Here is a 14,458-nt window from a genome sequence, read left to right on the forward strand (position 1 = left end):
AACATTGACACCTTTCAAGATATATTGCTTTTGAGAAAACTACGCTGAAACCTGTTTCAGCACAAGGTGACCACTTTCTTTGTATGCGAAAAAATATTGACGGTGTCGGTTAAAAAAATTACACCGTCTTCCCGGGGGGAACCCTGATGAGGATGCGAAGCATCGTGGCGGTTCCGTGTGGTTCCATTGTGTTGCCGTTATGTTGAGTGATCTGGTTTTTACTAGCGCCAGAGGGAATTCCGCGTCCGGGTCCACAACGGTGGCAAAGGCACGCAAGTGCTCTTGTGTTACGGTGAGTAGGCGGTGGTTCTCGAGGCGCCGAAACTCGTCCATCATGTTCTTGTCGATGTTGTCTCTGTGGTAGAATCGGTAGTCTCCGTCAGCTTTGGTGAGGTAAAGGTTGTCGACATTGGTGCACCGGCTGAGAGAAATGTACACGCCCTCTCTTCGCAGCTTTGTCTTCTTGTTCTTCTTCTTCTTCGGCGGTTCCCCTACGGGGAGATGACGACGATTGTTGAATGCAAACCTATCTCGTGATGGATTCGGTGGTTGGCCAATCCCTAGGGGCATCCTGGCACAATCAGCATCAGAGGCGCTGCGGACGGGGATGGTTGAGCTTCAAGGCGCTTGGCGCTTCCCGCCACAGCTTTCCCACGGAAAATTCAGAACCCCCTCTAAAGTTTTCAGTTCGTCGTTTCCGTTGACGTTCAGCTTCCCGTGCCTTCGTTGTATCAGTAGCTTCTTGACGTAGTTTGAATGAGTCAAGGACATAAGGCGCGTTCGTAGCACTTCCTCCTGTCCCGGATTTGTAGCGTAGTGGGATGAGCACCGCGTACATCTAGTTGGGGCCAGAGAGTCGTGCGATCGAAAGCGGACGCCGCTAACTATTTCTTTTTTTATAATGTAGTATCGCGGAGCTGTGGGTGTAAGGAGGAGAGTTGCGCATGCGCAGTAAGCGTGTGGAAGGCGCCGCCATCAACGACGGAGACCAGGCGAGCCCAAGAAACGCTCCGCGTTTAAATACTTACAATTGTACATTTTTTTTATTTTTTTCTAGTATTATTAAGTTATTGCTTATACAACTTTTGCCTTACAAAACGAATCAGAAGAAGACAATGGGTGCCTTCTACATAGGGGTGACAGCCGTTTTGTTGGATGTTTATAACAGCACAGTTGTTCTAGGCCTGGCCTTGATGACAGCCTCTCTGGCACCCTTTCAAACGCCATCTAGACAAGGTTCTCAACAGCGCAAAAAACGACGGTTAGAAAAATTTCGTAACGCAAACACTGTTACGGCCGTGGTTGCATAGATAAAGACCTATACTGCTCTTCAAAAAGTTTGTGGTCAGTATTGTATTTGTTTGTATGTCAGCCCGACTTTAAGGAGGTCGGCGCATGCTTGTTCTTTGCGGGCTAGTTTTTACATATTGCCTCCTCCGCAGTGAATAGCCACAAGGTATAACAGTGCGTATTTATTGATTGGGTTAAACTGCATTGAAGTTGTATATTGACCATGGCCGTCTTGTTTCTGCAAGTGATATATCCTTTGGACAAATCCGTTCAATGGACCCGTGTTCAATGTGGATGGTGGGGCTGACAGCGCTGGAAACCTGGAATTAGGTTACTCGTTTGTCGTGAGATCCTTACGTCGGCTCACCTATCCACTGGCCAACCCATCTCAGTTGGTAAGGTGGCCTCTGAGACAATAGATGAAAGAGTTGGCGCTTAATTTACAGCATACGTCACAGAAAATAGGCGAAAACTATCTTCAAGGGAATGCTAGCCATTCTTCCAGCGTTGGCAGGAAATTACCAGGAGGGGAGCTAAGCAAAAACACAGAGGCAAAGCAGTGTAGCGCAACCCACCATCACTTTGTTTCTCCTTAAGTAAGTACTCAGTTCTGCACGATGTCATGGGTTCGATTGCCGGCCGCGGTAGCCGCTTTTCTGATCAGGCGAAAAACAAAAAAGCACTCTGTGCGAGACTTCGGTGCACGTTAAAGATCCCAGGGGGGTCAATATAATACGGAGTCCTCTACTACGGCGCGCCTCATTGCCTGCGTTGCGTCGGCGGGTTAAACCCTACAATGAATCCATCAAGAATTTATTTCTTGGCCTCGGGAGGACCTTGTAAAGTGTAAACTCAAACTTGAGCTTCCGAAGGCTACAATTCTCACGGGCCGATCAACCTGACTAGTCGCATTATGATGTTGTTGCAATCAAATGAAAGTTTTGACAAGGGTTTCAAGCTACATAAGCAGATGGGAACTTCGGTGAGAGAAATGATCTACAAGGATCCGGGACCTCGCATTAGTGCGAAGTTAGCCGAATCATGCACGAAGGATGACGCCCATTTCGTACCTTGTGCTCTATCGGCCCAGTTTCACGTACTATCTTCATTGGGTGGATGTTAAGAAGGGGCTCTAGGGAGTTTTTATATGGCCTATAAATGCCTGTTTGGGCTATTGTGACTAAACGTCTCTAAATACCAATTTGAGAAATCGGCTTTACATGAACGCTATTGAGCTCCCTTTCTCTATCATGCGCAGATCCACATCGTTGTTTATGTTACCGGGCAGCACTGACTGTTTGAAATACCATGGAGTTCAACCTATTCCTTTAGTTCAACCAAACAGCTGCTAGGCGCAGCGGAATTAGACGCTCATTCTGAGTGCGAAAAAGCGCAATGTTTTTTCAAAGGATATGGATATGGTGAAAGTTTGCTGTTGTTTAAATAATTTTTTTACATTCCGCGTGCTCTCAAAACAGATTTCTTCAAACAGGTGCAGTGGCATTCCAGTATTGTGGCAGCACAGTCCAATTCAATTTATTTTCAACAAAACGGTTGAGCATGAAATATGCCTTTTTTAACAGATCATTCCTATCTGAAGAGCCAATGGTGAAACACCACGTCGCAGTTGAATTTCTTTGCACCCTTATATTTCCACAGCCGATTGGCTCAAAAACAGGCGTTTCCATAAAAAATTGCGCAGATGCTAAGCATATTTCAAACTTGCCCTTTAACAGTGAGTAAGTCTATTTAGCAGCGTTGGGGCGATTCGCCTGACCGAATGGGATACTATCACTGTACCTGATAAAGTGGCTAGAGTTGTACCTAACACGTCCCATGTAAGCACGTGTTGAAGTTTGATAAATTGTTTTCTGAATTCAATAATACTTGTGTGTTTCGGTTCTGTCAGAATTATATTGCATCGGACGATCATCAAATAGTACGGCTTTATTGTTTCTCAGCTGTAACGTATTTTTTCATGCATATTTCAGTATATCAGATGTCCGATCAAACGACAGTACTGACAAAGTATTTGAGATGTGTGCCTCTTGAGTTGAGCCATTCCATCCCATTTATTTCATCGGGTGATTGTGCGGTCGAATGGCCTACTTCAGCTGTTGGCTCATATGGCCCATCACAAACAACATAGTTGGTTTTACCATCACAAACAAAAGTATAACTCAAAATTTCCTGTTGAATCACGCAACATACCGGCAGCAAATGTTTTCATGGTTCATGTATAGGCATACGTCAAGATATTACACACACCCGGTTTCCTGCATTTCGTACGTGAAACCAAGTCCCTCAGCTTTGGTCCTGAAAATGTCAAATCTGTCGAAAACACGTTTTCTTTCATGAGGCTCAACCCATCCTAAAACAACAAGATATTCATCAAAATAAACAAAATCGTCGCAAGATTTACTCGGTGTAGGCACGAAGCAATATGCGAGCTAAAATACGCTAAAACTAAGTCACTTACACTCGATGCTATACATAAACCCATACCACCATCTGAACAACGTTCTAATCACTGAAACACACCACAGTGGAGGAAAGAGATAAACGACGCAAAATTGGATAGGATGACACGCAAATATTAGATTCAGGCGCAGCTGATAAAACGATTCTAGGCGCCTACAGAAAACGTAAAAACGATTCCCGCAAAAGCGCTGCTTAGGCGGTTTTTGATATGCAAAGGTTTTAAGATATATCTTTGACAATATTGTTATAAAAAAGGTGTCTAGCCTCATAAAAAGCCCCGGGCTGTGGACAGTCATTGTGACCTTTCTAGAACAAATGCTTAGGGCCTGGGTTTCCCTAACAAAGAGATAAAAAGCGAGAGTCCGCAGCACCTTGAATTACGATATTGTATGAACCATGTACATATTTTAATGTATAATATCCGAACAAAAACGTAAATCCTGTTTTTGCATTCGTTCCACTCAAAACCTATAAATACGTGAATCGACTGCTTCCGCACTCTGGGGCAGCCTTAATGGGCTGTTTTCGACGCGTTTTCTTTCAAGGCCCGAGTGTAGTATTGACCAGACCTGCTAAACAAACAAACAAACAAAAACAATAACCTGGCGAAGTTTTCCGGGCCAATAGCAAGGAATTTCTGTGATTTGTTTTGATTCTATGCCGTTAACAATCTGGTTGTGCTGGAAAGTCATCAGCGGGCTGCAGACTTGTAATTCATGGCTCCTGAATAAGGTAGGATATGTGCGGGTGAGAACGAAGGGCGTCAATATTCACCGGGCGCAGATGCACCAGTGGGGTGCGGTGGTTGTGCTGTATTAACCGAGCAGTCACCGCAAACTCGACTCTGAGAAACATGTAGGCCATGAACTTGGTCGTCTACCATTGCGAGCCCTACTCGAGTGGCCGTCTACTACGACGGCCGATGAGGTACCACGTCTTCCTGTGGGCAACTACAGTGTTACACTCTCTAACGCGAAAGGCATGTGCACTCATTTCGTTTCATTTCATTTATTCAACCTTAAGGGCCCAAATGCATTACATAAGGGAGGGCGTACATCGAAATTGGAAGTTTCACAACAAGGTAACAATATGAAGGTACACACTGATTACAAGAAATAAATAAAGAAAAAAACGAAAAGAACACGCATAACAAAACATGAAAATACATTATAGGCAATAAATTCTTCGAGCACAGTAAAGACACAACTATAAAGGCAATAGGTAAATGTGCTGTTAGGACGTATAATTTGTATTTTGAAAACGGATTAGTTTATCGCGAAATATTTTGCGGTGTCTGCAAGAAACAATGTTATCTGGTAGTGTATTCCAAACTGTTATGGCATGGGGGAAACATGAGCTGCTCATCGCCGCCGTCCGGCATTTTATGGTCATCAGAGGGTGCGTATGGGATAGGCGAGATGATGTTCTTAATGGGCATTTTAGGAGAGGATTTCCCGATCTGCTGAAGTAAAAGAAACTGTGAAGGAGGCAGACACGAGAAGTTATGCGACGTGAGGCGAGCGGTGCGAGTGACAAAGTTTGTTTACTATTGTGCCGTAATGAAACGAGCTGCGCGGTTTTGAATGGCTTCCAAATCATCGGTGAGATAAGCTTGTGAGGGATGCCAGATGGATGATGCGTACTCGAGTTTAGGTCGCACGTATGTTAGATATGCAAGTTTCTTTATGTCAGGAGATGCAGATCGCAAGTTACGTCGTAAGTAGCCTAATGTGCACGAAGCTTCTGAACGAATGGTTTCAATATGTTTCACCCAAGACACTGATGATGTCAGATGAACTCCTAGATATTTGCGAGTGCACGTGTGGTCAATTGAAACAGAGTTAATGCAGTACGTTTCGTGTGTGGTAATGTGTTTACGCGTAAAGGACAGAACTTTGCAATTATTTAGGTTTAGAGCTATATGCCATTTTTCGCACCATGAAGTGATAGCGTCAAGGTCATGTTGTAGGGTGATTGCGTGGTTAGAAGTATGAAGGGATTTATAAAGAACGCAGTCATCTGCAAACAGGTGCAGCTGTGTTTTTATGTTACTGGGAAGGTCATTTACGTAAATAAGAAATAATAAAGGCGATAAGGCGGCGCCTTGGGGCACACCGGAAGTGACACTTGTAAGGGTTGATGAAAAATTGTTAGCAAAGGTAAACTGCACGCGTCCGCTTAAGAAATGTTCGAGCCATTTTATAAGGTTTGGGGGGATACCAAGAGCGGCTAATTTGGTGAGCAGGTGGTTGTGGGATACGTGATCAAAGGCTTTGGAGAAGTCTAAGAATATTACATAATTTGAATGTGATTGTCTATTGGGCCGCAGTAGGTCATATGCGAATTAAGCTAGTTGAGTTTCGCAGGAAAGATATTTTCGAAAACCGTGTTGGAAAGGGTAGAAAAAACTGATTGATTCTAGGTAGGCCATAAGATTTGATGCTATGATATGCTCTGGGATCTTAGATGGAACACTGGTTAAGCTAATCGGGCGGTAATTCGCAGGGCTTTCGCGCCTTCCCGCTTTAAAAATTAGGACTGTTTTAGCTTTCTTTCTATCAGCTGGCAAGGTTCCTGTGTTTAAGGATTGGTTAAATATAAGGTACAAAATTTTGCTAGATATTGCTATAGTGTTTTTTAGCAATTTTGAATTGATGTCATCGCAGCCAGCAGAGGATGATATTTTAAGGGAGTGGATTAGCTTGCATACGTCATCGAGGTGTACTTGTATTTAAGGCATGGTCTGAGAAGAGAAGTCCGGTATAGGTGCAACAGCGGAGGTGTTGGTTATGTTAAACACAGATGTGAAGAAGTTATTTAGAACGGCAGCTGTTTCCTCGGGGCTTATTGGTTCATCATCAGAGTTAACAAGATTTATATGGTTAGTTTGCGGCTTTGCAGCAATTACGCGCCAGAATTTATTTGGGTTTGTTTGAAGGATTGTAATCAGGTCGGCAGAAAAAAATTACCCTTGGCTGCAATACCTGCCTTTTTGTATGCAATATCACACAGGCGGTGACAGTTCCTTGCTTCTGGGATATTCTTGCTTTTCGCTATTCTATAGAGATGTTTTTTTCGTGTGAGCAATGATTTTAGACTTTTATTAAACCATGGGTTATTGGAGTCGGACTTCACAATTACTGTAGGAATATGTTTATTTTTTAAGCTCAGTAACGCACTTCTATAAAGTTCCTAATTCGAATTAACACAGCGCGTTCTGTAAGATTTTTCAGAGTTCTCGCAAAAGCGAGCAAGTTCCTCGTTAATTAACTCAAAATTTCCCCCGTTGTAGTCATTTATTGTCTTGGTTGTAGGTGTTTTTTTTCAGTGGAATTGAGAGGGATATATGAAGAAGATTGTGGTCGCTAATTCCGCGGAGGACTGTGACACTCGATACGTCATCAGGGGAACTGGTCAGCAACAGATCTAGTGTGTTATCTCCTCGAGTGGGTGTGGTTATTGCTTGATGGAGGTTGAAATCAAGTACCAATTCCCGAAATTGTTTGTATTTGCTTAAAGTCGATTGATTAGGTGCTGAAAGAAGAGTCCAGTTGATATGAGGATAGTTGAAAACACCGAAAAGAAATATAGATGCGTCAGGAAATTTATCTTTTATGTTTATAAGAGAACTGCGCAGGTAATCACAAAATAGTAGATGACTGTCTGGTGGTCTGTAGCAAATACCAAAAACTGATTTCACCGAAACGTTATGTACACAGACCCATGTTAGTTCTAAGTTAGGATCATGGCAGATGAGTGAAGACGAGAGGTTGCTATTGATTGCCACAAGAACGCCTCCTCCTCTTCTGTCCTTGCGGTCATTACGGTATAGCGTGAAGTTCGGGTTACAAGGCAAAACTTCGGAGTCTTCGATGTCGTTTGTAAGCCAAGTTTCTGTGAGAATGATTATGTCCGCGTCGATGTATGTGATGAAACCGTGTAAGTGATATCTTTTGGGAACAACACTTATGATGTTTGTGAAACCAATGTTGGCATTTAAAAATGAAGACGGGTGATTTTTTGGACGGCACGGGTTATTTAAACTGCGTCATTTGGCATTTTATTGGCTACTCTCACGTGCGTCAGTAGAAGCGGGTGCACATGTGGAACTATTCGCGTACTCTAGAACCGTATCAGTTGCAGCATCGTAGAAATATGTCTTGTTACCAACATGCACTTTGTCTAACGAAAGTTTGAAGGCACATTTCTGCTGGCGTACAAATTGTATTAACTTAGAGCGCGCCTGGCGAGTGGTCGGATCGAAATCTTCTCTTATAGCATAGTCGGTTCTTATTAGTTTACGGCCGCAAGCAAGAATACTCTCTTTGGTTTTGAAATGGGTTAGTTTTACTATGATAGGCCTCTTTTTGTCGTTCCTAAATTTGCCTAAACGGTGCGCGCGTTCGATGGTGTTTGTGTCCAGTTGTAGTTTCAAAGTTTCGGGGCATAGTTTGATAATTTTTGTTTCAGATTCCTGCCATGTTTCTTTTTCTGCGTCATCGAGGCCAAGAAAAAGTAGATTGTTCCTGCGCATGCGGTTGTTAGTATCGTTGTTAGCAGCTTTTAGGACCTTGATATTGTGCTTGATTTGATTTACCTCGCTCACAACTGGATCAAAATTGGTTTTTGGGTACGTGATTTCAAGTGCAGCTAGTCGGTTATTAATCTCTGTGAGCATTTTGCTGTGTGCAAGTTGGGTGTTTTTTAGCTCATTTAGCTCGGTACCAATACTAATTTGGCTTTGCTCGAGTTTGCTTATGGCTGCCAGAATTTCTTTCGTGGGACCACGGTTTTGCTCAACATCGCCGCAAATAATCAATAACCGGTGACACAGCGTGTCGTAGGCAAAGGCAACAGTACTTTTACACAGGCAAATAGCACGGCACAAATCAGGGTCGTAGGGGCACGACACCGCGACAAGAAAACGGTTGTCGCACCGGTACTCGGTTGCATGGCGGAGGTAACTAATCTGAAAGATTAGGCGCGGAGTGAACATTGTGTCGTGCCCCGAGTGGCTGTCCGATGGGTGCGCCTTATGCAGCCTTTTCTCGAAGTGCTGAGTCGGTGACGTCGTTGAGTGCAGGAGTTGCCAGGCCAGGAGTGGAATCCAGGCTGGTTCTGGGTTTCTTGAGGGTGTTCGAAGGTCCGCGGGCCATCCGGCCAGGCAGTCACCTGCCTCGCGAAGGCCCAGGGTTGCGGGCTCAGTGGGGAGGTGCAGGAAAGGGCACGGACCGGGCGATAAGCAGCACATCAGAATCTGAAAGATTAGGCGCGGAGTGAACATTGCGTTGCCTGCTATGTCGTGCCCCGAGTGGCTGTCCGATGGGTGCGCCTTATGAAGCCTTTTCTCGAAGTGCTGAGTCGGTGACGTCGTTGAGTGCAGGAGTTGCCAGGCCAGGAGTGGAATCCAGGCTGGTTCTGGGTTTCTTGAGGGTGTCCGAAGGTCCGCGGGCCATCCGGCCAGGCCTGCTGGAGCTGCCTCGTGAAGGCCCATGGTTGCGGGCTCCGTGGGGAGGTGCAGGAAAGGGCACGGACCGGACTATAAGCAGCACATCAGAATCTGAAAGATTAGGCGCCGAGTGAACATTGTGTTGCCTGCGATGTCATGCCCCATTTTTTTGAAAGGGGGCACTCCATATTTGAAAGGACACCTGACTTTCTTGGTCTACTTTAACCGGAAAATATTGCCTGCCTGTTTTTTGATGAATGAATTTCGGCAATTATTTTAGAGTAAAGGGAATGTTAGCGGAAAACTTTGAAGACCTTTGAAGTGTTTCCATCCTTGTTTGGTTGCTCTTTCTACCCTCTTTGGGGGGCTTTAGCAAACAAAAAAGGTTATTTAAAGAAAAGCCGTTTGTGACATATAGACCTAATGTGGTCACACAAAAAACTCGGATGTATTATTCAACTTTGCAGTGTCCGTTCAGTTAAAAGTAATTATGCACTTTATTTTTCATAACACGCCGTAAATTGTTTGAACTATATTTTTAAACAAAAACACAAAAAAAGGCTCGCACCATTTTTTGGGCATCTTGGTGACGCCCACATGATGTCGCGCAAGCAGCGGCACGAGGCTAAACTGAAATTGACATCACAAAACCTCCACAGTGTTTATCGTGGGAAAAGCGGGCAGTGAGGGTCAAATCATGACAAGTTTTCGGGGAAAGAACACTGGGATTTATGTGGGTGATAAAGCTGAAGCCTATGGTCTTTAAACGAGATTTCGATAAATGGAGCTGCTACGCGCCCAATTTATTTTGAAAGGCCAAACGTTTAGGTCCTGTTGTGCGAAAATCCATCGTTGTCCGTTCGTAAAATGACCCCTGCCGCAATGAGTGCATCAAAACACCATTTAATTTTTCTGGGATTTGAAGCTGGGTCTCTTTAGTGGCATCCCGTGCTGTGGCAATAGGCAATCTTCTTTTTTTCCATGTAATAGTTTTTTGACATTAACTGAATGTGTGATTGATATTTAGGACAAACATTTAGGCTGTATACACCTACAGATCTGTTGAATGCGAGCTGAAAAAGACGACTACTAAACTCACTGACCTGTTATGCAGATTGTACCGCAGTTAGTACTGGAAACTTCCAGAATAGGTTTGAAACATAACAAACATGATAACTACTTCTCTGAAATTTGACCTGGAATGGTCGGATGAGGAAAGGCATCCCACAAATGTACTGTAGTGCACAATGCTGGTACGTGGCGGAAGGACACATGACATGAACCTAACGATGAGATGCGCACGATGTGTTCCACAATATTTACACGGCGGCCATCGCAGACCTCACACCGGCTGCATGCCAGCAACTCCTTTATACTCGCGATGGTGGGCCTTTGGACATTGCTCTCCTGTGTTATGACAATACATGATACTGTGGTGACGTCCTCTACAAGTCGAACATTATGTCAAATCATCCATTCTGCACCACGCTGTAATGCAGAAAAAGTAGGGAAATAATTTCTTTGCTGGCGATCACACTACACACAGAGCAGGAAGCGCATGTTGGTGACAGAAAAATGCGAGGAAAAAAACATCAATTTCCCACCAAAAAGCAATAACAGAGACACTAAATAGAGGTGGATGCAGGGCTCCGAGTTTTTTAACTGGTTAAGTCTCTTACGTTATTTCTCACTTTGTAACGTCAAATTTAGTTTGCATATCTTTTGTATATCTCTCCTGTGTAAATATACCATCGTATAAACCCTCCCAAACAATCGCTGTCGTGCCAACCGTGCCACCCCATAAGGCACTAACGCAGAACAATCGTCAAGAAGGCTTCTCTACAAGCAACAATATCGGCGCTTCCTAGAAGTATTGCAACAATGGACCTAGTCCTACTACAGGTGCCCTACGACGAAAACACCCGTTCTTGGTTTGCCCTATAATTTGCTGTAAATGATGAGTGAGCGGGCGGTGAAACAAGGTCCCCATGATGCCAGCACTAAAGAGACAATGTTTGTTATGTATTCTTTCGTTAAGTTCAGATTTAGGATAAAGCCTTTGTAGAAAGTTTATATGGTTCCACTAAAAGGCTACTATCTCAGGGGGGGATTTAAAATATCTTCGGCGACATCATGAAAGCACCAAAAAGCTTCTTCCACCTTGAGGACCTCTCCCAACAAGAGAAAGAGAGAATATATATAATGAGTTTTGTTCTTGTCTGTATTCTGGTATGCCTCCAGCAGTAGAGTTTGGCTACTGTATCTCGCCATGTCTGTAGATCTCGAAGCTATAGTTCGAGAAAAAAGCTTCCAGACCAAGTGGTATAGGGACCGTGAAATGATTTTTTTAAGGAGGGGGGGCGAGTTTATTTAATAAAAAGCTGTACAAACATGTTGATATACAGGCGAGGGTCCCAGAGTCAACAGACTGTAAGGGGACCCTCGATTATGAATGCACAAACAAATTCTTAAATGGAGCAAATGTACGTGAGAACTCATCATATAATCAAAGCAGCATAAAAGACAAGTGAAGTAAATCTATATTGTACAAACACTCAAAAAGTAAGCCTAAAATAAATACCAAAAGTTATACAAACAGTTTGAAGATAACACGAAGGAAATAAAAGCATAAGACAACATAAGAGAACAACAATCATAAATACGAACAAAAGAGGATCATATTTAAATAAAAAAAAACTCTCTAAGATTTTTTAAAGCACGTAATAGATGACGATGATTTGACCGTGACAGGCAAATTATTCCACAATGTGACAGCTGCGAAACAAGAGGTTTTCTTACCGTAATTAGTGCCAACCGTTGGTAATAAGAAATTATTATTACTTGAAAATCTAGTGAAGCTTTTGCTTCTTAAAGTAACAAGATCAATGAAATCATGTGAATAGTAACAGTGCAATAATTTGTAAAAAAATATTCCCAAGTTGTAATGAAATACTGCATTAAAGGGACACTGAAGTGATTTGTAAACAATGCGGGATTACGAGTGCAAACTGTAGTCCGGAGTCCCTGGGCCCTGTTTCGACCACTCTGTGCGCGTTTACGCGAATTTATTTAGTAGAAAAATCAATTCGAAAATGCTGTCCTCCTCTCTTTACGCTCGCCCATTTTCTGTGGCGTTTTCGTGTGACGTCAGCAGGAGAGGAGCTGACAATTGGCTGCGCTACTGCACGGCTCGCCGACCTTCCGCGACCGAGTCAGTCGGCCCACCGTTTACTCCGCCGCCCGCCAACGGGTCGTCGCAATTCGCTCGATCAGTTGAAACTAAGCCACAACACGTTTGGGAATGGAAGAATGCGCCTTGCTTTACTTCGCTAGTTTGTACTCTATATCTAGCTCCAAGTCAAGGTCGCTTCACTCAAGCGCTGCCCATGCGCACATGCGAGGCTTCGCTGACTGGTACGCCTGTAGGAAAATATAAGGCCTCTTGAAGGGGGAGAAGAGTCAGCGAAGTCAATATAGGTTCTAAGGAAATAAAATCAACTGATATTTTTACCCTACGGCGTAAAACTAGGGGGAGGGAAGCACTTTTTTGCGCTGGGCGAACAAGCAGAGCGGTCAGCAGCACGACTACGCATCTGCGAACGCTTTCCCGTCTACGAAATGCAATTGCTAGACGTGAGCTATTGTGGAAACTCGGGGGACGCTTACTGCACGAGCGCAATACAACAAATAGTCACCTAAGCTGCTTGAAATACTAAAACCAAATAATATTGTAAAGTGGTTATACATTATATACCTTATATTTTCCATCGCCGCCAGCGGCCCTCTGTGGCCTAGTCGTCTGGAGCGCTAGGTATGTCAACGCAAGTGTTTTGCCCGTCGCAAGTTCGAATCCCCGCGGGTACGTGCGTTTTTTTTATAAGTTAACTTTTTCGTTTTTTGCCGATGTTTTCTATACTGTGTTCACCTTTTTTTGGGCCGCAATGTTCATTGCTCCACAAACTAGTCCACAGAACTCGCGCAGGCTGGCACTGGCGCGCTAGCGAGTTCTCGTTGGCATGCTGTTGCCATAAGCACCGACTGCTTGCGGGCAGTGGGCACAGCCCAGAATCAACAGACCCTTGGCCTGGTGCGAACACGCTTTTTACGATACAGGCATGAGCAAGGCAAGCTCCAAATATGGGGGAAAAGCGCATGCACTTGAGCGTCTCCGGTGACGCGGAGGGCTGCGTAGGCCTCAGATAGTGAATGCTACGATTCCATGCCGTCCGGGAGGCTTATCTTATGCATTTTACAGCCGACATGGCCGAAGCGCGGTACTACGGTAACTGGGATAATGAGAATGCCCATCCAACGACGCCATCGAATGTCAAACATGTTGTTTTACAGACCGAAACCGAAACCGAAAATTGTTTGATTGCTAACCTTGGGCATCGTCCAATCACGGCGCCCCCTCCTCCTCACGTCACAGCTTAGTTTGTGTGGCCGCCGCAAACCGCCCATGGTAGTTTTTCTTCTTTCGCGCTTTGTAAAATAATTACCCATTTGTCAACCGGATAAACGATGAAAAGTGTGCAAATTTGAGCCAGTCTACACAGTGCAAGCAAAAACGGGAGCTTGACAAATTCACTTCAGTGTCCCTTTAATTGATATGATGTTATTCTGACGTAGTAGATCTGAGGCAGAGGAACGACATGAACTAAACGTTATAATGAGAATACATTGATTTTGAATTTGTTGAACCGATGAAACGTGAGAAGAGCAAGCGTTGCCCCATGAAATAATGCCATAATGGAAGTTACTGTGAACAAAAGCAAAATATAAAGACAGCAAAGCTTGATGAGGGAAAAAGCGGCGAGCCTTGATTAAAGCTCGAATGCCGAAAGCGGTTTTTTGCTTGAGATTGGAAAAGTGACATTTATATGTAAGGTTAGGGTCGAGATGAATGCCAAGGAATGTAACTTGGTCACATGGCACAATTGAACGAGGCCCAAGTTTTATTTCCGGAAAAATACGGATAGTTTTCTGACATGACCTGAACACCATAAATTTAGTTTTTTCCGGGTTAATAATTAGGTAATTGTTATGACACCAGTTTACAACATTGTTAAGCACTGCATTCAAGTTAGAGGTGAGGGAAATAATTGATTTATTAGATAATGATATGGTTGTGTCGTCCGCATACAAGACGCAGTGAGAGGAATTAACGCAATCTGGAAGGTCATTATATATAAAAGAAAAAGTAAACGACCTAAGATTGATCCCTGGGGTACACCTTGA

This window comes from Haemaphysalis longicornis, unplaced genomic scaffold (genome assembly GCF_048455015.1).
Source record: "Haemaphysalis longicornis isolate Haplotype H1 unplaced genomic scaffold, Haemaphysalis longicornis Haplotype H1 scaffold_13, whole genome shotgun sequence".
In the NCBI taxonomy this organism is placed as follows: Eukaryota; Metazoa; Arthropoda; class Arachnida; order Ixodida; family Ixodidae; genus Haemaphysalis; species Haemaphysalis longicornis.